We start from the raw sequence: 23,816 nt of genomic DNA, 5'->3' as shown, positions 1-23,816 counted from the left end.
GACATATTTGATTGTATGGATGAGTAGGGTTAGGGCCTCGTTCAAGTACTGGTCTATATTAATCACTAATTTAGGAAAACAGTCTTCCTTTTCTCCTTCTATCTTTTTTTTTTAAGTGTGTTTGTGCTGTTGCATTGGTGGTTTCTCTTTTCGTAATATTATTCCAGGTTGGATCCAGTGCTGGCAGAGAAAATCTTTTAGTTTTCTCCCCGACAGACCTTTACCCTGGTCCTGGTTTTTAACCTGAAATTGTTAATTATTGGTGAGATGCCACTTATGCAAATTTCATGTCCTTTCATGTTTTCATGAAACAACCCCTTTTTTTCTTTTTTTTTCATGTTTATGTATTTATTGACCTATTGACCTTGGCATGCTTTTTGGACTTTGATTGTTGGATTTGGATTTGGATTTATTTTCAATAATTTTTAATGCAACAAAATACAAATATTAGCCTCGGAACTCGGAACGATTTTTTGAAAGTTTGTAAGTGTAAGAGTCGTTGTTTTCTTTGCCATGTCTATTTTATCCCACGTACATCTGTTAAGACTACATTGTATAATAAAAATTTTGCATGCAAGTTACGTGGTAATGTTAATTGTAAAACAACCGATGTGATTTTCCTATTAGAATTTAATAAATGCTGCCTACAATATGTGGGGGAAACAACTAATAATATATATATAAGATTTTCTGGACACAAGACAACAGTTAATAAAGAAAAAACTAATAACTATCTAGTTCAACATTGTAAAAATGGTACGTATTCCATATCAGATATAACTGTCACAATTTTAGAAAATTTAGAGTTAGAAAATTTAAATAAAGAAGAGAAGAATAATAGAACACGTAAACAGGAGGATTTCTGGATCCATACTCTTGGTAGAGCTTATCTTTTTGGGCTAAATGATCGTGTAGCAAAATATGGTGACATGTCTCATGTTGTTGTTAAATGTATAGATGGTTTTATGGACCATCCTTCTTTTACTTGTCCTACTAAACGTACAAAACGATCGAGAGGACATAGGAAAAATAATAGAAAAAATTAATTAGATTTACATACGCTTCTATAAATCAATGCCAGCTATTTGAATCTAGGGTATGGTTTCTGTAATAAAATGTCTAAATAATTATCAAAGAGGAATTTAATCAACTTTTTCTGGATTGTTAAGAATAATACAGCTCTTGAATATAATTTTAAAGTAATATGCAATACAATTTGCATTCTAACTAAAACAAAATTTATTTCAAAAAATAAAAAATTTGATAAGATTGGTAATAAAGACAACAGATTATATTTACCTATTAATTTTACTTGTAAGGAGATTGAAGATATTAATTTACCAGAAATTTTAATCAGCGGGATGTGAAACAGGCCCTTCCTAGTAATTTGAATTATAATGATTGTCCAGTTTTAATTTATAAATTTTCAAAAACTATTAGGCAAATGATTTAAATTATAATTAATACTTAAAAGATTAGATAGTGATATAAATTGGAAACCAGTTTGTAATTGTAAGCAACTTGGCCCATTTGTAGATCCCACTTACAAACATGTTATAACTGGGGACTTCTCAATAATAAAACAAGATGATCTTCAAATTATAATGAATAAAGGGGTTAATTTCCGTCTTTCTCATCATCTGAAACCATCGACTGTTCTTGAAGGCTTGGAAAATGATTTTGATTTATTTATTGATAAGTGGTGTAAGAAAGAGAATAAAAACAAAGAGAGTTTTCAAAGTTGGAAGAATTTAATTATTAGTAAAATACGAAATAAAATATATTCTAAATTAAAAAATAGTAACACTAAATCACTATTTTATAATGCTAAGATAATACAAGCAAATGCTAATCTACCGAATGAATTTGTAATTGTGCCGGTGGATAAAGCTAATAATAATTTTGCCATAATTTGTCAGAAGCTGTATTGTGATATATTAAAAAGGGAGTTATGCACAACTAATGTTTACGACAAGGTAAATATAGAGGATGAGAATTTAATTGAAAAGACTGAAGAAATACTTTAAATAATTTTAATATTAAAATAAATGACAATGATAAAATGTTCCCTTTCCTATATTGGACTGTAAAATTTTATAAGAATCCCCCTAAACCACAGTTTATAGCTGGAGCAGCTAAATGTCCAACCCGCATTGCTGCTGCTGACCTCTCTTTAATTTTAAAGGAAATTATAAATAAACTTAAAACCTATTGTTCTGGTATTAAAATATTTTTTAATTTTAATCCATATTGGAGTGTTAATAATTCACTGCAGGTGATAGATTCTTTAACAATGGTTTTAGCTAAAAGAATTGAGTCTTTCGATTTTGCGACAATGTATACTAATTTATCACTTAATGTAGTGTTAGACAATTTAAAAACGGTTATCAAGAAATCTTTCCTCTTATCTATTAAAAGATTGTTAAAAATAGACACTTATAATAAAAAAGCTATATGGACAAATTGCTTTAAGACTATAGTTAACTTGAGATGTTACAGCTTGGAAATGATTTTTGAGTTACTAGAATTTGTTTTATACAATACTTATATAAGATTTGGTGGTGATTTGTACAAGCAAGTCTTGGGAATTCCCTTGGGGGGGAGGGGGAAGCCACCTATTTATAGCTGACTTGTTTTTAAGTCAACTAGAATATAAATATATGATGGATAAGAATAATCCAAATAATATAAAACATGTTTTGTCAAATAATAAAAGATATTTATATGATATTTTGGTCTTAAATTGCAAGGATTTCACTGATATTTCTAGAAATATATATCCATCAGAGCTTACTCTTGAACCTAGCCATGGTGCTGGTCTTGAAGATCATTTCTTAGATTTAAATATTAATATTTCTGAATATAATAAATTAAGTTTTAAAATGTATAATAAACGGATGATTTTGATTTTGAAGTGATTAGTATCCATTCCCTGAAAGTAATATACACTAAAATATCACGTATTCGGCGTTTTTCTAACAGTTACTTTGTTATGCAAGGATTTGTAGTAATTATATTGATTTTAAAAATAGATGTAAAATCTTAAGCCAAAAATTGATATTAAGAGGTTTTTCTGCAAATAAATTGATTTGGCATTTTAAAAAATTAAGTTTTCATTATAATGAACTTTTAAATAAATACCAAAAGAATTATCTGGAAATATTTAAGGAAATTTTTGGCTAACTTCGGAGGTTCGCGAAATATTGATGATGTAGCGCCATCTATTTTTAATTGTGTTTCTAATAGCGCATTTTTTTGAGAAATAACCACATGGTAATGATGAATTCTATAATTGTTTAGTTCATTCAGGTTTTTGCAAAGAGTTCATATTTGTGATCTGGTATAATTTATCACATTAGTTTACCTATTGATGCTAAAAAGAGGAATATATTAACAGGATAAGCTTGATTTGGTGTTACTTGGTTGTTCTACATTTTTTGGTTTTTATTTTTTCATAGGCATGTATTTTGGGGGTGATACCAGACACGGGGATGCCATGGATATTCTGTGGTAGGCACAACACTTGACTGGGTAGAGAATTTAAAGTGCCAAAACCCTAATGGCAAGTGTATTCTCCTGATGAGCCCTTGTGTTGGGTTTTTGCCTCTGAATTATTTGTCTTTATTGTTTTATCGTTTGGTAAATGACGACTTATAGTTATTGACGACATGACTGCCTGTCCATGGATTATTCTTGTGGTTGATTGTGTATGGCTATGCTGTTTGACCTTGGTGATTGTATGGATGAGAAGGGTTAAGCTCTCTTTCAAGTGCTGGTCTATATTAATCACTAATTTAGGAAAACAGTCTTCCTTTTCTCCTTCTATCTTTTTTTTTCAATGTGTTTGTGCTGTTGCATTGGTGGTTTCTCTTTTCGTAATATAACTAGTGTAGAGGGATTTGGTTCCAAGTATGTTTTTGAAACCTTTTGGTTGCGTTTTTCTCTAAGTATACCAACAGCTATAGTAGGAACTGTTATATAAAGACTATTGATGCACTTTGAACTGCATGTCAAAATTGGATATCTCAGTAGGTAGTTTGTGAAACGGAAGAACTACTACTACTACTACTACTACTAATAACTCACTGCAACATCAAGCCGCCTGAGGCCAACACAGCTACGCACGCTCCTCCTCCACCTAATCTATTTAAAGCCTCCCTATTTACACCCTCCCAGGAAGTTCCCATTTCCTTTAAATCCTTATTTATGACATCCTCCCAACCCAGACAAGGACGACCTGCTTTCCGTGTAGCCCCAGACGGTTGGCCAAAAAGGACAATCTTCGGTAATCTGTCATCCTTCATCCGTAGAACGTGGCCTAGCCATCTCAACCTTTCTTTCATTATAGCCCCAGAAAGCGGGATTGAACCACACTTTCGAACAACCTACTGTTTGAAATACGGTCAGTCAGCCGGGTACCCAGAACAATCCGTAGGCAATTTCTCTGGAAAACATCTAGTAAATTTTCATCTGCTTTTCGGAGTGTCCATGCTTCAGAGCCATATTTGACCACTGTCATCACTGTAGTTTCCAATATTCTAATCTTGGTTTGTAGGCTTATCTTTCTATTCTTCCAAACTTTTTTTAACTGTGAAAAAACACCCTGAGCTTTAGCTATTCTACTTTTAACATCTTCACTGCTCCCACCATCTTTACTAATAATACTACCAAGGTAACTGAAGCTCCCAACCTGATCAATCTTTTCGTTACCTAAGGTCACCTGCTCATCTTCACTTATTCCTAACCTTAGTGACTTAGTCTTCTTAACATTAATTTTCAAGCCTATTTTAGCACCCTGAACTCGTAAAACCTCTAAAAATTCATTCATTTTGCTCACACTTTCATCTAATATGCTTAAATCATCAGCATAATCTAAGTCCAGGAGCGTTCTTCCTCCCCATTTGATTCCATGGTCTCCAATTGCCTTTCCTGTGCTCCTTAAGACGAAGTCCATCAAAATGATCCATATAAAGGGGGATAGAACACAACCCTGCTTACCTCCTGATTTAATACAAAACCAGTTGCTAACCTCATTTCCTACCTTAACCGCAGCAGTATTATTCTCGTACATAGCGCGGAGCAATGTTTTTTAATTTATCAGCGTAAGTAAGAATCTTCCAAAAAGGGGCAATATAAGATATGTTGGGGAGAGCAACAGTGTTTTACAGCATTGACAAATAACGGTGATTGAAACAAAGCTTAGCATAAACATTGAAAGCATATGAAGCTGGTACGCGGCGTTTTGTATGTTCTGTGAGGAGATGACGATGTTTCCAATGTTTCCAATAGGAATGGTAAGATAAATGATTTTGGTCAGAAGGGGTGGGTCTATTAATTTCCAAGAATTCTGTTTTTAAATTTTAGAAATTTTCTGAAATTTTCTTTTGTCCAAAGCTCGACTGAGGTGAAAAATGTCATAGGCATATGTGAATAAGGGGGTATTGAGGTCAGAAAGAACGCAAGGCAGCTGACACTAGTCTTGAGCTCCGAGGCCATAATTATTGAATTAATAAGGTGAGGTAATAATACCTTGCGTGGCTCCTTTCTTAACTGGTATAATTCTATTCAGTGGCATTGCCATTTATCTTTCCTAAGGGGGATTTTAAGTCGTACTCGTTGCTTAGCATGCATATCACTTTTAGATCTGATGAAAGTCGGATTTAATCCTCTTATAGAAGCCCTTAAAAACATGAGAATATGGATCAGGGAATTAAAGGTGAGGCGAACATCATGACACGCCAAGGCGAGTGAACTACCTGTAAAAAAAAGCATTAAACAGGGCATTAGCAACAACCATAAGAGTATCTGCGTATCTATCGCCATGTTTAAAGGCAAACTGATACGGAGGCGTGTAACGTTCTTCTTGAAGCATTCTTATGAAATGTAGTTATTAAAGTTTGCATAAACTGGTTGACATAGTTATGGGTTTGAAACATTTGCATTTATTGGGGGTTTTTCGGTTTTTTTTTCAGAATAGGAGAAAAATCTCTCATTTCGAATGTTGACGGATCCAAATATTGTGTAAAAATCACCTCCAGCAGTAACATGTTACATTCTAAAAGCACAGGATCACCATTTTTGATGTATAGAGTGTGAGTTTCATCTACGCCATATGTTAGCTTTCACTTAAGGCGTCTAATAGTATCAGACACATACGTAGAGATACTGTTTAATCAGAGTCAGGGAATGCATGCGAAAATTGCTAAGCTCTTCTACATATTTGTGTTCAAGCTGGGGTTTGGCAGAGAGAATATAATATAAGTGAAAATGATGGGCGTAAAACTGATTGGGTTTCTTATAACATAGATACCAAATTGATCCAAGTTATAAATGCATAAATTAGATAAGTCGATGAATTGAGGAAAATAAATTGAAAAGAACAAGTTATGTAAAGCCCAGTTCATTTTGCACCACTTGTTAATTAGGTGAGTCGATGAGTCGAGGAAAAGAAGTTAAAAATAACATGTTGTTTAACGCCAAGTTCATTTTGCAGTCCTCATTTTCACTTATGTTCATCGATTTTCGACAAAGAATATTATGTGCTACTTTTGAAATCATTTTGAAAACAAGTAAAAAAGATCATGTATTTATTATTTTTGGCTTTTTAGTCCTCTCTAAGACTAAAATTTGTCTTATTCAAACCCATGTACTACGGCAAGTGTGCTTACCACTCCGCTAACGAGTTTTGTTTAATAGTGCAAGTTTTACACTTTTATTGCACCCAATCACCCATTTATATTATTTTATCAAACAGTTCGTGGTAACGAACTGTAGTAAGGAGCGACCCGGCTAAATGGTAACCAGAACTCAAAAAATTAGAATTTTGATACCATTAGCTACATCAAAAGAATCGAATTTTAATGCTGATTTTAAATATATAAGTTTCATCAAGTTTAATCTTACCCGTCAAAAGTTAAGAGCCTGAGAAAATTTGCCTTATTTTAGAAAATAGGGGAAAACAACCCCTAAAAGTCATAGAATCTTAACGAAAATCACACCATCACATTCAGCATATCAGAGAACCCTATTGTAGAAGTTTCAAGCTCCTATCTACTAGTTTTGTATTTTTTGCCAGAAGGCAGATCACGGATGCGTGTTTATTTTTTGTTTTATTTTTTTGTTGTTTTTTTCCCAGGGGTGATCGTATCGACCCAGTGGTCCAAAAGTCTTGCGAGAGGGCTTATTCTAACAGATATGAAAAGTACTAGTGCCCTTTTTAAGTGACCAAAAACATTTGAGGGCACCTAGGCCACCTCCCACGCTAATTATTTTCCCAAAGTCAACGGATCAAAATTCTGAGATAGCCGTTTTATTCAACGTAGTAAAAAAATTTTATAACTATGTTTTAGGGGACGACTTAATCCCCCACAGTTCCCTTGGGAGGAGCCACAAATTACAAACTTTGACCAGTGCTTACATATAGTAATGGTTATTGGGAAGTGTACAGGTGTTTTCAGGAGGATTTTTATTTGGGAGAGTACAGACATTTTTTGGGGGATTTTTAGGTTGGGGGGTGGGGGGGGGGGTTAAGAAGAGGGGGATATGTTGGGGGAACTTTTCTTGTAGGAATTTGTTATGGGGGAAGAAAAGTTTCATAAAGGGAGAGCAGGATTTTCTAGCATAATTAAAAAAACAATGAAAAAATAAATATGAAAAAGTTTTTCAACTGAAAGTAAGGAGAAGCATTAAAACTTAAGAAGAACAGAACTTATTACGTGTATGATCGGCTCGGCTCCTCCTAATACGTTGCTCTTTAAGCTAAAGCCTTTTTAGTAATTTCAACTATTTATTCTACGGCTTTTGTGATTCAGGGGTCATTTTTAAGAAATTGGGACAAGATTTAAGCTTTAGTGTAAAGAGCGAGGTACTGACGAGGGGGTGAATTCCTTCATATACGTAATAAAAACTTGAGAATTAAGAAGTTCGTCACGTAAACTAATTTGTAAGTTACGTATATCTTTTACTAACAAATATCTGTAAAAAATTAAAAGTTCTAGTTGTCTTTTTAAGTAACTAAAAAACCACAGGGCAACTATGCCTCCTCTACCACTCCTTTTTTTTCTCAAAATCACTCAATTAAAACTACGAGAAACCCAGTTAGCCAAAAAAAATTAAATATGCAAATTCAGTTTTAATTATTCATTTGTGGAGAGCCAAAATCAAAACATGCATTAATTCAAAAACGTATAGAAAAGTTTTTTACTTTTTTAAAAAGTAGAATTAAGAGAAAGAGTCAAACTTTAGCGTAAAGAGCGGAGGAAGCAGCCCTTTCATATACGAAGTAATTTCTGTTCGTTTTAAGTTTTAATGTCGCTCCTTACTTCCCGTTAAAAAAAGCTGTTTTTTGTTATTTAATTCATACAAAAAGGAGTATATAAGAGGGAAATTTTGTGCGGAATTTTGATGTTGCATTTTACATCATCATTTACTGATAAATTTTGATTGGCATTGAGCATTCTGAAATGATCAAAAACAGATCACAAATTGAAGCAATTTATTTGATGAACAAACAAAGAAAGGAATGTAAAAATCGGTGAGTTGAAGAAACGAGTTAAAAAGTGATGTTTGTCAAATTGAGCGTTTGGCGGTAAATATTTTACAAAACAGCTGTTGTAACAAACAGTAGCAAATAATGCAGAAACTTAAAAGCAGTATCAAGTCTTACCCAGCTACTTTATCAGGGGCATAGCTCCAGATTTTTTTTTATTTCGGGAAGGGGTTGGGGGGTACGAGGGGTCCACTCCGGAGAGTCTAGGGGCATGGGATATATAATAACTTTCGTTTTCCAAGTTATTGGTGATCAACTGCCCCCCCCCCCCCCAAATGGCACCACTCAATTTTAGCAAGGCCCAGTCAAACTCTCTTCTTGGACTCAGTTACCAAAATGGTGTGTTGAATAATATCGTGTCATTAATACGTAATTGATTTAGTTTTTTTCTGGTATACGCTCCCTCCTCGTGTCGCAAATAACTTTCAGTTATCAGTTATCAGTTATTTACTTTATCAGGGGCATAGCTCCAGATTTTTTTTTTATTTCGGGAAGGGGTTGGGGGGTACGAGGGGTCCACACCGGAGAGTCTAGGGGCATGGGATATATAATAACTTTCGTTTTCCAAGTTATTGGTGATCAACTGCCCCCCCCCCAAATGGCACCACTCAATTTTAGCAAGGCCCAGTCAAACTCTCTTCTTGGACTCAGTTACCAAAATGGTGTGTTGAATAATATCGTGTCATTAATACGTAATTGATTTAGTTTTTTTCTGGTATACGCTCCCTCCTCGTGTCGCAAATAACTTTCAGTTCTTATTAGAACCATGTAACAAGCAATAAAGAAGTTAGAGGTTTTTGCTTTGTTTTCTCAACAGTAACTTGTTACACCACGCTTATGCCTCACACACAGCAAATATGAATAACTTTTCCAGTGGACCATAAGAGGTTTAGCTGATTAGCAGTAAAAATACATTGTGGGAGATGTTTGTTTATTATTGCAGAAAACAATATATCTAATGACAGCCATGGTCTGCTTTTTAACATCTTTACTGCTCCCACCATCTTTACTAATAATACTACCAAGGTAAGTGAAGCTGACCACGTGATCAATCTTTTGGTTACCCAGTGTCACCTTTTCATCTTCAATTATTGACTTAGTCTTACTGACTTAGCCTTCTTAACATTTGTTTTCAGACCTATTCTAGCAACATAATTTTGCAAAACCTCTAAAAACTCATTCATTTTCTTTACTGTTTAATTTAGGATTCTCAAATCATCAGCATAATCTAAGTCCAGGAGAGTATTTCCTCCCCATTTAATTCCGTGATCTCCCATTGCCTTTCCTATGCTCCTTTAGACACAATTCATCTAAATGAACCATATAAAAGGGGATAGAACCCAACCCTGCTTAACTTAGCAGTATCCTCATTCATCATGAACCCTACTTCTTGTCCATGTACCCCATCCTTCCTGCCTGAGTAAACAAATTCTATATCGCCTAATGTCATGCTTCCTACTCCTGTGATATGAGTTTCTGAAACTGCTAATAAGTCCAGTTTGAATCGTCTGAATTCGTTGGTCAAAATGTCGATACGACTCACTTTTAATACGATACGACATATGTTATTTTTTAACGTCGTAACATTCCAAGTTCCAATTTTCATCTACGCGTATCTGTGATCTTTCTTCCGGAAAAAAAGTATGAAATTCCATATTTTTCCAGTAATGAGCTTAAAACCTCTTCAGCATGGTTCTCTGATACGGTGAGTCTGATTGTGTGATTTTCATTAAGGTTATATGACTCTTAGGGGGTATTTCTCCCTTTTTTCGAAAAATAGTCAAATTTTCTTAGGCTCGTAAGTTTTGATGGGTTGGACTAAACTTGATGTTTCATATACGTTTAATATAAGCATAAAAATCCGATTCTTTTGATACATCTATTAGTATTATAATTCTGTTTTTTAGAGTATCGGTTATGATTGAGCCGGGTCACTCCTTACTTACAGTTCGTTACCACGAACTGATTCATTATTTGGAAGTTTTTGGTCGAATTGTTCGTCTTACAGACAAAATCCTTTCTGGAAAATATTGAGTCCAAAAAACTATTCCTACATATTCGTGCTTAATATTCAACATTAAAGTAATCATTAGAAATTAGATTTTTTTTTGTTCTGTACAACCAAATTTTACACACACAAAATGGATGGAAAAACTGTAGGTGATAGAAACTCTATTATTGCATTATATTCAAGTTACCTTTTCTAGTTTTTTAGGGGTCAACAGAGAATAAATTATTCTCCTTCGAAATATCTTTGTTTAAACGAGTAAATTTAGTGATGCTAAAGATAAGATGAACCAGTAGCTAAAAGTGCTTTATTTAAAACATTAAATCTGTTTTTTCGTGATTTTCATTTTTTGTCAGACATTTTCGAAACTTCAACGCACATAAACTTGTTCAATAAATAAGAATAATTCAGTCACCAATAAGCAAATAAAATTTTAATTTTAGCTAAGAATTGAATCAAAGACTATACAAAACTGATTGGAGCGGACGCAGGATAAGAGGATCGCTTATCACTGATTTGATAGGAATTATGGACCATTTTTTGTTATTATTTTTTATTATTAATTAATTTGTCACTTTGCTGTGTATGCCACTGGACAATGAAAAATGGTCCAAAGCCATTTAAACTCCTACTCATAAATATTCTTTTGTTTTCTGTTCCTTATAGTTAATGATTTTTTTTATCAATAAGCTAGAAAACTACAAAACCAATAACAAAAAGAAAATACCGTCAAATGTTTGGTTTTTAGATATTCAACAAACTAACTAACTCTTGTAAAGTTGGATCCTACATGAATAGATTTGCATATTTTGTATTTAAAGAGTAATCAAGACATTGAAAGGTAGCAAGGACTAAGCCTCTGGTATCATGTCATCTTAAAGTGTTGCAGTAACAGTACTACTGTCGAAGTTAGTAACTGCTAGTAACAGTTAGTAACTGTACTAAATGTGCTACAGTCTGTTCTACAGTCGAAGGATTTAGTCTCAGTGCCAAGGTCTGAATCATCAGTCATCATCAAGCTTGAAATATTAAACAATTGCTATTAAATATGTCTAACCACAGTAAGAAATGAAAATAAACCTGGTCATTGTCCCCAGCTATGAGCTACATGAAACATCCGAAAATTATGACGGTTCATATCTAGAGATTTGGACGTTCTAATATATTGGAAAGGAAACTGGTGAGTATGCGTACAAAAAATAGACAAAAACCCATATTTTTAGCTTCTTCTACTGCTATCTGAAGGTTGAGACTATCAAATACCTTGATCATGCGCGTGAACAATTCCCTAACACTTGCTTTGTCATTTTCAAAATGTTCAAGAATGCTGTCCTACGTTGCAGCCAAAACATGCACGCTGCTATGTGTATATATTCTACCTTAACTTCTATATTATCAAGTAAAACTTCCTAAAGAGCAGGCGTTGTCCAAAAAAGAAAATATCTGAGATAAAAAGTTCTCTGATAAAAACATTCGGTATTTAGTTTAAGTGGTATCTTTTCACATAACTATATCTAAGAGCATTAAGTGCTTTTGATTTACTTGGAGTTTCACTAATTTCTAGAATAGAAATTTTCCAAACTATATCATTAAACGGTTAAGCTGATACTAACGGGTAAACTCAGCAGTTAAATAAAAAAAACGGATCAATATCACTAGTTTACCCCGGTTTACGATCATCGTTTCTCATTTTGGCTATGGTTCCATTTTTAACCAATAGTCGGAGCCTTATTGTGTCATTTCTCTACATCTGATTCATTTAGCTTGCTTATTATTTAACATCATACTGTTTTTACGAACATCATATTTTGTAATAATAACTAAGATTATTTTAACATCTTGCTTCATTACACGGGATATACCTTCTTCTTATTCTCTTGGAGTGGATAGCGGATTCTCACTAAAATTGGGTATTTGGTACCCGAGCCAATGCTCTTTGGGATCTAAAATTTGGGCAGCAGTTTACTAAATCCAGAACCTTGAAGTATCTAAAGCCGGGATACCCTAGTATCTAAATAGTATCTAATATGTATCTATGTATCTAATATGTATCTAATATGTATCTTATTACTAATATGTAATAAGTATCTAAATATGGTACCCTAGGAAACTCACTAAATTGGAAATTAGTTACGAATTTTTTTTTTTAATAGCCTTCTTAAGCATGAGGTGAAATGTTTTTTCCTGAATATTTCTTGGTTAGGCAAACCACGGATACTTTGTAGCAGGCATACATGTTTTATTCTTCTGACGTTACATTTCTTGCTTTTAGGGGGAGAGAGGATGGAGCTATTACATAAACGAATAATTGTTTGCTATTTTCGTCAATCTATATTATTAACTTGAAATCTACTAATTCAAGTTTTACTAGCAAAACGGTTTTTACGTAGTGATCCCGCAGGGGATCGTCAGATGCATTATCATGCTATCTACATAATTTTATTGACTTTTAGAGCGTCTAAATTACCAGTCAGCAAGTCCTATTTTAGACACCTTTATATTTCTTGGGTACCAAAATTACCTAGTTTCTGCCCTACTTTAGATCCATAGACGCCTGGTGAAGGTACTGACGCACCAACTCTAGTTTCACTACAGATAGCGCAATGTTACATATGTATAATAGATGGTTCTGTTGTGGAAATGAAATAAAAGATATGGCCTCGGATTGTTGTTCTATTAATGGTCTTAGAACTTCAATATTAAGTTCTTTTATAGAATTCTTTAACATGCGTTGAAAAATATCCTTATATTTTCTTAACTTGTACTCGCATTCACTCAAAGAATTATAGCTTTTTCTCAGGGTCACATGCAGTAGATATCGGTAGTTTTAGCCAAAAGGTAGTACTATTTGAACTCTTATCTAGATACCCCTAATTAGTTTTTCTTATTCATTTTTTTAGCTTACTTTTATTTTCAGAAAACTGAAAAAAAAGGAAACGTCAAAATAGCCAATTTAAATATTTAGCTGTGAAGACGAAACTAAAAGCTTGACAACTACGACATTCTAGACTACTGTACGTGAGAAAAAGTGTAGTTAAAAGCTAGTTAAAACAAACAAACAAAATACACATTTATGGTAAACATGAGAAGAATATTATTTTGGAAGATCTTGGCTTTTTGTTGGGAAGAAGGGGTGCAGGACAGAAGGCCTTACTAGCGGGTCTGTCCATACTTCTCCTATTTTTTATTTTTCCTTAGGAAAGACCTGCAACTCTACAGTTTCTTCAAACAAAAATTTGAAAACTTTTTTCAAAGTCAGTTTCTGTTCATTTTTTAATTCACATTGTTTTATGATGTTTCTTAGGAATGTTTTAAAGCTTTTTGGTTAGGAACTAAAATATTACATTGTAATTTAAATTTTGAAAGAACTTGAATATTCGGCCGAAAATTTGTTATTTTTTAGTTTGATGCGGTTATTTATTGTGATTTCTGTTCATTTTATTTTTCAATACTGTTCTCTATTTTTTTTTTACTTATTAGAGAAGAAGCTGACGAAGGTTTATATCTCTTGCTAGAAATTGCTGAAATAAACCCTTGCCAAAGAGAAATGAATCCTCCAAGTTAATTTCGTCTTTTTATACCATAGAGGGATGCTATTCTAAGCCAATTTTGTGCCGACCTTGTTGAAGGTTCTTTACCAAGATTTTTGAAGGTTTCTTGGATCAGTATTTAAAAGGTTTTCTGACGGGATGCCTACGTAAGCGTCATATTACCAAAAAAACTTTAAATGATAACAGAATTGCGTAGTTTATGCAAAATTAAAAAATTTTAAAAGTAGTTTACATTTAAAAGACGCCTTATCGTTCAGTCCGTCTTTGTGACCGCAATTATGAATTTTGAGGTAGAAAATAATTGGCAATGCACATTGTCAACTGTAACTGCCTTCATTCTAATAGGAAAATTAAATTCAGTCAGTAAAGCAAGAAATACAGAAGTAAATGATTTATGTATCATTTGCCATTCCATGGAATCTATCAGCCACGAGACTCATATAGAAATAGCCTCCTCTTACCATTTTGAAAGGGGTAAAGAAAGACAACCAAAAAAGAAAGACAAACAAAAAAAAGACAACCGTTAAAAAGAAAATGTATCTCCTTTTGAAAGAACTAGAATAAGTTTGTAAGTACAGAAAATGATAAGCAAGAATTAATCAAAGTATTTTGTAAATGAACCAAAAAATTCGTGCACAAATGTGGAATTTTCTGAAAATAAAAATATGCTTTCAGGTTTGAAGCCATCTGCCAATCAAGTCACTTCAGGAAACATTTAATGTCAAAACTTCAGCAGCAAAACATTAAGCGTTATCCATGAGCAAGAAAGTAACCAGCTTAGTACGTTAGCGAATCTTCCGAGAAGCAAGTTTATGCCTAATCAGCAAGCTATGCTTCATAATCAAGAAATCAGACTGAAGGTTTATAAGGAAATCAGAAAATCGGGAAAGAGTGAGTTTCTAAAATTATACCACACGTTCGTTCTGGTTGTCCTGTTTATTGACGTTTCATTTATACACAGTTTTGAATGATTAAAGTCATTTTAGAAACAAAATTTTTTTTTTTCATCAGGAGGCACAACAAGCAATTCAAGAAACCAGACCTCACACAAGGCAAAATTGAGAAAATTGAGAAAATTTTTTAATAGAAACAAATAAAGAAAATGTAGATATAGGCTTTGTTCCCTAGATTTTAATACGTATTAAGTTTAATTACACTAGGTATGTTTTCCAGCTGTGATATTCACTCCTTGGAAATTTAAACCTTCATGTCGTTCACTTTTCTTACTAATAATCCTGGTACATTTCTATGATTTCTAATATTCATTCTTAATTCTAATTTATGGAACTTACTCCTCTTAACACTGACATTTAAACCATGGAATCTCAGTATTTCTAGAAATTAATTTACTTCTGCAATATGTCTTCCTAGGATACTCAAATAATCTACATTACCTATTTTGTAGATAAGTCTATCAATCTTGTTTCTATCATAGCCTTTGTCTGGATCCTTAGAGAAAGATCTTGACTGTGATAATTAAAAGTCCGACATTAAAAGCCGTTTTCGTAACTTTTCAGAAGAACCGAAAAATACAAAAAAGTTTCTTGGCTGCGGTCCATCTGAAGAATGAGACCAATGTATAAGTCAACTTTTTAATCCTCTTTTCAGTTGTGTAAATTAATTTCAAAATATTCCAATTGAATTCAAAATTATTCCATTTTATGGCGTATGTCTCCTTTTTCCTATAGGTAAGATAATCCTTTTCTGCCGAAAATGTTCTGATCGAACTAAAAAATAATCTATTTTTGGTGTATGGCTCCTTTTTCCGTGACAACAAGGAAGACAAATGTCACAACAACTCCATAAGATAATCCTCTTCTATCAAAACTGGTGCATCTCTAATTTAATTTCGACCAAAATGGCATATGTTGTTCTTTTAATTATCACAGCTGATCTATAAGAACGGTCTGTTTAAGTAAAGATAAATCATTGCTCACTTTTATTCATAGTCACGACGTATCTACAACCAATTTAGTTACCTACCTTAGCCGAATTAGTAATAATTTTAAACATAGCACCAGTCATATCTACGTAATCATCTGGTTAACTATATAAGGCTAGGGTGCACACTGACGCTTTTCTATCTATGGAATCATACGCTTGTACATACAACTCTAGAATAAATGGTAATAAGTATATAAAATGGGTATAGCATGGTATGGTATGAGGTATATAAAAAGGTATAGCAAATGGATGTGGGAATAATAAATGGGTATGGTGATTCATGCACTTCTAATTGATAATTAAAGCACCACATATGCTCTGCGCGTCCTTGTGACATCCTAAGGGAACACTGTTCACATTAAGATATTTACTTCTTAATAAAATTGAGCTGATGCTTTTATAAACCTGTTTATATACCCATACCCTTTACTCCAGAGTCTTATGAACAAGCGTTTGATTCAATCGACAGAACAGCGTCAGAACAGCGTCCTAACCTTATATGGTTAACCAGACGATTGAGTAGTTATGGCTGGTGCTACGTTTAAAATGAAGGAGCAAGTTGTAGCCAAGCACGCATTAATCATAATGTAATTATGACAGACAAAATAGCCTAACCTCCACTCTTCCCTAGCCTAATGTTGAATTATTTCAGTCCCTAAATATCTATGTGTAGACAATAAATCCGAAAAATGCGGAGCTTTGTATGGCCTATTGGTTTATTCCTTCGTTTCAGAAAAGATCAATGGGCTAGATGGTGACAAATATTCAAGCAATAGACTAGTAGTTGTGGACTAGCTTTTGGCCTCTAAATTGACCATTTTCGTTACTCCATTATCAAACAAAGAAAAAAAAAGCAATTGGACAAAATTTCTTTTTCTTTTGCTTGAGTAAAAAGTGAATGACAGGTTCCAGAAACAAAAGCACAACTACAATTAGATTTGGTGCTTCATTGCAAAAAAAAAAAAATCAATCAGAAAGTCACAAGACCTTCCCTGAGAATTAGTGTTCAATCTACTACAGATTTTGTGGTTAGAACAAAATATATGCACTTAAAAAGCTCAACTAAACAGTTTATTTTTTTGGTTTCTCGAGAAAAAAGAGCTATACAACAACAAAAAAATTTAGCTATAGAACAAAACCTCTGTTTTCTGAGTTAACCGTTTCTGTTCTTTAATTTAAATTTACTTTTTTCTGTCCCTCTGGTTTTTTTTACGAGAAACAGAGAAACTCGCATGATGTGGTGCATTTTTTTTGCTATCTCGTGATTTCACCACAAGAACTTTCAGTTTTAGTCTGTTTCAAGACCCTGATAAAGAAAGACGCATCTGTGACCCTACACAATATCACATATCTTGAGGCAGGAGCGTGAAACCTCTATTTCGTGTCCCTCAATCATGTCGAATTGCCTGTGTAATCTTCCTGAAGATCTCACCTTTTTGAGGGATGTCCTTTCTCTTTTTTCTGAATAAAAACAAAAATGTATTTAGTCTATTACCTTTGGACAAACTCGAAACTATAAAATTGTAGGATTTTGTGTATTTGGATCAGTAAAAGCAGAAGATTCATATATTTATATATTGTAAAAATTTCCTATTTAAAAGTTTCGGTTAAAATTGGCTTGGGTCATTTTATGCCTAACAGTTGCCTTGTACGTTTTGAACAGTTTGCTTTTTTTCAAAAATAATTGAATTTTTTGTGTCTGTCCTATTTTATATTTTCCAAACGACCACGAGTCCTTTGGAAAATTTTACATTAACCAAAACATGAATGAAGGTCGAAAATTTCTCTATAAATTAAATTTTTGGTGTGAAATGTAATACCTCGTGTGAAGTTCAATGCACTACTACAGGTGGGTGAACATCCTGCATAATTATAAATTATTATTACTTCTACGGCATAGGTAATTTTGAAGACCACACTGCCTTTTTATGACGATAAATAATTGTTCGAATGTCGATAAATCCTTTGATAAGACAATGAACAAAACAATAAAAAAATATACTAGATATTTGTGATCACATGTACAGTGATCGTCATCAGCAGAAATACTAAAGAGAAATACATCAGCAGAATTTTAGTCTAATAAAATTTTTCAAAACAGAATTTTTCACTGTCTAATAAAAGTATTTATCCCTATTCGAACTGTTACGTATAGTTTTCTCTCTTTTAGACTTCAGTCTGATATTAAGCCCTTTGAAGGATTTGAAAGGTTCATAAGTCACTCAAAATGCTCTTCTGGATCAGATTACATACGAACCAAGAAGATTTAAGAGACAAGACCTGATTCTGCTGGTTCGCAAAACATCTATTCTCTAAGCATAAAATTTATTACCTTTTGCTAATGTTTTTAACTAATAAACTAAAATACATGTGACCTCCGAATAAACAAGTGGTTGAACTCTGCCTGTTTGTGGTGCAAATGCCTGTATTGCAGCAGCCAGTGCCAAGGCTGGACAAAGAAGGAGAGACGGGCAATGGACTCGCAATCTATTCCGGGGAACCATGGGATAACCCTGGAGAAAATTTTCCTGCAACTCTTCTCCTTTCCTGCAACTTCTCGGATCCGAATCACCATTGACGATGACGAACACATGACCCCGGACGCGTGTCTTGACAGCGAATAATATCCTGAAGTTTTGATTCTGGAATGTTTGGACAGTGTTGCAACTGTCGAAAACTGAACAAGTACTCCATGAGATGAGAAATTTTCAGTTAAATATCTTGGCATTATCCGTAGTAAAATGGACTGGATCGGGAAAGAAACAACTCGACAATCAATGCGCGAATATCTACAGTGGTCCTGAAACTAGGCTCAAAAAAGGATTTGCATTCATGATGACAAGGGAAACCTTAAGATCTCTCTTAAAATGGACCCTCATATCATCAAGAATACTCGTTGCACGTTTCTTGGGTCGCTGGGCAAAACTCCCTGTATTATTCTGCTATGCTCCCAAAAACTTCGTAGAGATCGAGTGCAAAGTAGAATTCTACGAAACTCTACAGTCAGTAGTAAACAGCATTCTGAAACTAGATACAACATTAGTACTTGGAGATCTTAATGCCGTCGTTGGGAATGATTAATCGTATTGTCCGCAGACACTCGGTTGACACGGCATGGCTATGCGAAATGAAAATGGAACGATGGTGATTGACTTTGCTATAGCTAATGACCTGGTGATAGGTGGTAGCCTCTTTCTTCAGAGACGTTCACAAGTATACATGGACTTTCCTTGGTGTTTCAGTCAGAAACCAGATCGAACACTGACTTCTTAACCACAAGTTCCGCTCAAATATAAAAGATGTGAGAGCATACAGAGGTGCCGCCGTTGTACTAATCATCTAACTCTCCCTTAAACTCAGGAGGATCGAGGAAAAGGTTTCAAATCTTCTATATTATTCGAAAAGTTCCAAAAGCAGATGATTAGGCAGAAATTCGTCATTGAACTCAATAATAACTTTAAAGCGCTCTCTTTCGATGACTAAGACGATCAAGAAGGCATATGGGGACAAATAAAGAACATCTACATCGAGTCAGCGCAAAGTAACCTTAGGTACCACAAGGAATCTAAGGACCAGTGGCTATCGGACCACAGCTGGAATCTGATAGAAGAAAGGAGAATCGCCAAGCTACAACTCCTCTCGTCCCACGACACAAACTAGATCTAAAGAAACGAGACTTACAGACTGATCGACAAATCTGTCAAGAAGAGTGCAAGTGAAGATAAACGCCAGTTGAACGAAGTGAAGGCCGCAAAAGCTGATGAAGCTGCAAAGAATCGAGATAGCATGTCGTTTTACAAGATCATGTGATCATCGGGAAGAGGAAAGCCAGTGACGGTTTGGCGAAGGATGAGAATGGCCTGCTGAGAACTGAGTCCGAAAGGAAGAAGGAAATTTAGGCGATACACTTCGACAAAATTTTAAACAGGCTACACCATGAAGAGCCTATTTCTGTCCTCAAAACCTCAAGGATACTGCTGGGAATCACCACCGAGCCTTCTTTGGAAGATGAACTATTAAAGCAGCAAAAAAACTGAAAAATTTTAGGTCACTAGAAGACGACTGCATCACAGCCAAAATGCTGAAATGTTCTATAACCACCCTTGTCCTCCATTGGAAAGACTTCTTCAAAATCATCTGGTCAACAGCCAAAGTACTCTCAGACTGGCGTCTTAGCACGCTTGTAAAGCTGTTTAAGAAGGATGACACAACCCTATGCAATAACTGACATGGTATTAGCCTACTTTCCATCCCTGGTAAGCTGCTGTCCCACAATATTCGAGCCCGCATTCAATGCCACCTAGACGAATGTCTCCACAACGAATAATATGGCTTTTGCTCAAATTGCTCTTTTACCAACCTGATTTTCACCTTGCGAATGCTCACAGAGGAGAGCTACGAGTGGCGCAACAAGCTATATATGATATTCATAGATTTCGAGAGGGCCTTCAACTCTTTGAATCATCAGTCACTTTGGAAGCTTCTGTGTCATTACAGTATCCCTGGCATCATAGTTAAGCTTATTATGACCATATACGAGGATCCAACCAGCTGTGTGAGGACTTCAGAGGGGAAATCACGTAAATTTCCAGTAGTCTCTGGAGAGAAACAAGTCTGTGTCTCATCACCACTACTGTTCGCTTTCGTCATCGACTATATATTGCGGAGCATTGAGTCAACTGGCCCAAACCTAAATGTTTGCCAGCTCAGCAACCTAGATGTTTCTAATGACATTGCAATACTTTAAACCTGCAAAATATAACTCCAGAGATTACTCTCGAATATTCAACAAAAGCAGGTGGATTCGGGCCTAATGTCAGTGCCAGTAAAACCAAAGAAATGGTGACAAGCGACTCACAGATGGAAATCAAATGCAGCAACAATGTTATAGAACATGTAGTCAACTTCAAACACCTTGGCAGAACCATCGAAAACACAGGATCCATAGCCAAAGAAGTCATTGCCTGAATTGGTGAGGCTAACAGCACTTTCAACCGGCTTAATAAAGTATGAAAATTGAGTACTTTTTCACTTCAGCTCAAACTCTGCCTGCTCAACAGTAACATCCTGCCTGTCCTCCTCTACGCATTGGCAACTTGGCATCTCAAACAAGGCCAAGAGAGAAGAATTCATTCCATTGAGAACGCTTGTCTTCGGAGCCTGCTTGATATTCACTGGATCCAGAAAGCCACAAATGCACATATAACGGACACTGCGGGCCAGCCATCCCTCATCGAAACCATACGAAGACACGGATGAAGCTACATAGGCCCTGTACTGCGCCTGAACGACACCAGAATCCGTAAGTAAACATTCTTTTGGCTACCCGAAGGCACCCGCCGTGGAGGACGATCCAAAAACATGCTCTGTCGTACCTTCAACAGCGACTTGCGTCACCTTCATGCCTCTCTACAACCAGAGCAGGAATCGTTTATCACTGCCACCAGTTACAGAAACGATTGGAGACTCTTCCTAGATGCCTTTGGTGCCTCTGGAGGCACATAAAGATCTAAGGTCTATGGTATTGTATTCGGTGACCAGTTTTAATTTTGACAATTTTCTTATATAAAATATTCCACAATTACAACCAGTTTGCAATGAGATATGCATTGTTTCAAAATCAACAAGTTTTCTCTAATATATCAGTTTTGGAATGATGAATTACGCTAGAAGGTATAAGCTTTTTTTCGAATGCCAATTCCTCCATTTGATAGCCATTCTATTGCACACAACGTTTGGAAATGACATCAATGGACAATCTTGCACAAAAAAAAATGTTATGCACAGATCCATACAGATCCTTAACTGCAATTTAGGTGTTGCTCACTTATTGCAATGGCAAACGGCTAAGTGTTTACTCACCTTTGTACCTAAAAATTTTATCTTTGGGGAAAAGGGGCACGGGAGGGGGCTAGTTACCCCAACTTTTCTGGTCAATTAAAGAGGGCGCTAGAACTTATAATAGTTACCTAACCTTTACTCATCAAAAGTTAGGGCCCTGAGAGTATTTGCCTAGTTTTAGGTATCTCAACAATAGTTAAAAAACCGAATTTAGCGTAAGAGAAAAACCCTGTTGCAGAGGCTTCAATTTTAGATTTTTTTAAAAGTTCGTGGTATCGAACCGTAAGACCAATTCGACCCAGTAGCACCTAAAACTCTAAAAAGTATTTTGATGACAATTAATGCATCAAAATAATTGGCTTTTCGTGCTTCTAAATATATAAGAATCATTAAGATTAATGTTACCCATCAAAAGCTGCGAGCCTGAGAAAATTTGTTTGACTTTGAAGAAGGGAGGAAAGTCCCCCTACAAGTCAAGAGATCTTAATTAATATCCCTTCATCATATCAAAGAACCATATAGTGGCTGTTTCAATCTCCCATCTACGAAAATGTGGAACTTTTTTTCAGAAATACAGATTATAAATATACATTTATTTTTGCTATTGTTTTTTTCTCAGGGCTCATAACATTTAACCAATGGCCCTGGAAGACCGGGAGATGCCTCTGTAAAATGAACATTATGAGTTCTAGTGCCCTCTTTAAGTGACCAGAAAGGTTAGGGTAACTAACCAAGTAAGCTGTTTTACTAGCACCTTCTAGTGAAATAGTTTACTCATATTTTGAGAAAAGATTAATTCAGCTTTGTGAAGTCCTTGTTATATTTGTTTAGAACTAAGACGGATTTCTAGGCAAGAGTGCTACATAAGCAAAAGCGTGGAAGCAGGAAACACAGCCCAACGTCCTTTGTATTTAGTTTTAAAGAAATAATGTTTATTTCTCACTAAAATAGATATCGGTACTATTGGAGTAACAAATCAAAAATTAGATCTGCTTGTGGTTAGCAATATATTTGATCGTGAAAGAACTGCATATTTACCGGTGAATGATAAAAAAAGACTAGTTGAAATTATGACATTGAAGAAGTCACAAAAGAGTAGATATCTGCTCTCTGTGTTGAACATTTCAAATCTACGACTTAGGAATTCTATTCTAAACAAGGTACGCTGGGAAATTCATTAAAATTATTTCTGACCTTTGTTTGACTTTAACCGTAGGCAATGTTGAAGTGCCACATACAATTAGGAAACAAAATAAGTACCATCGGCCAATTTTCTGTGCCCTGTCAAAGAAGAAAAATAGATAAAACTGAAAAGAAAACATCTGGTTCAGAAGAAGAGGGTTTTTCAAGCATCTATTGCTAATAATTACCCCTCTTGTTAGTAATCTTCTTCTTCTTTGGACATAAGACCAGCATTGGCTAAACTATTTAAATCGACTGCAATTGACTTGGCTCCATCACCACAGCAAATCTTTGAGTGTAATCTTACTGATTTCACTAAGGTTGATAGCACACTCCATGATCATAAACTTGAGTTTTCAAACGGCACTTCGTCGTGTTGACAAGCAAAACCGTATAGGATCGACCCCATCAGTGTTGTGAACCTGGTTGATAAGAAAAAGTTAACAGATAAGTTTTCAAATAATTAATGCAAAGTAAACATGTCAATTTGACAGGAGATAAAAATGAAAAGAAAAACTTTAAAATATTGTCTACAAGTACATTTAAATCAAGTTTTATCAGCAATGATCGAACTCTCAACAGTCAAAATAGTAGACAATCTGGTCAATATTACAAAAAGGTAGTGGATACTGTACGAATTTACGCACAAAATTACTAAAATTCTGAAGATTTTCTACGCAGATATTTATGAGGTGGGAAGTCCAAGTGCACCCAAAACACTTTCCCGAGCCTCAAACAGCTA

General features: G+C 34.7%; 1 long non-coding RNA gene across 1 annotated transcript; it reads left to right on the top strand.

Moving 5' to 3' along the window:
* The first annotated feature begins 3,257 nt into the window (after nucleotides 1-3,257).
* On the top strand, nucleotides 3,258-18,419 carry LOC136042694 (uncharacterized). The gene is made up of 3 exons (XR_010621393.1): nucleotides 3,258-3,273; nucleotides 14,783-14,998; nucleotides 18,222-18,419. It is a non-coding gene; the product is annotated as an uncharacterized LOC136042694 (long non-coding RNA).
* Nucleotides 18,420-23,816: the final 5,397 nt, after the last annotated feature.

Source organism: Artemia franciscana, unplaced genomic scaffold (genome assembly GCF_032884065.1).
Source record: "Artemia franciscana unplaced genomic scaffold, ASM3288406v1 Scaffold_1792, whole genome shotgun sequence".
Classification (NCBI taxonomy): domain Eukaryota; kingdom Metazoa; phylum Arthropoda; class Branchiopoda; order Anostraca; family Artemiidae; genus Artemia; species Artemia franciscana.
Note: the sequence above shows the minus strand (reverse complement) of the source record. Positions and strands in the feature narration are given on the sequence as shown.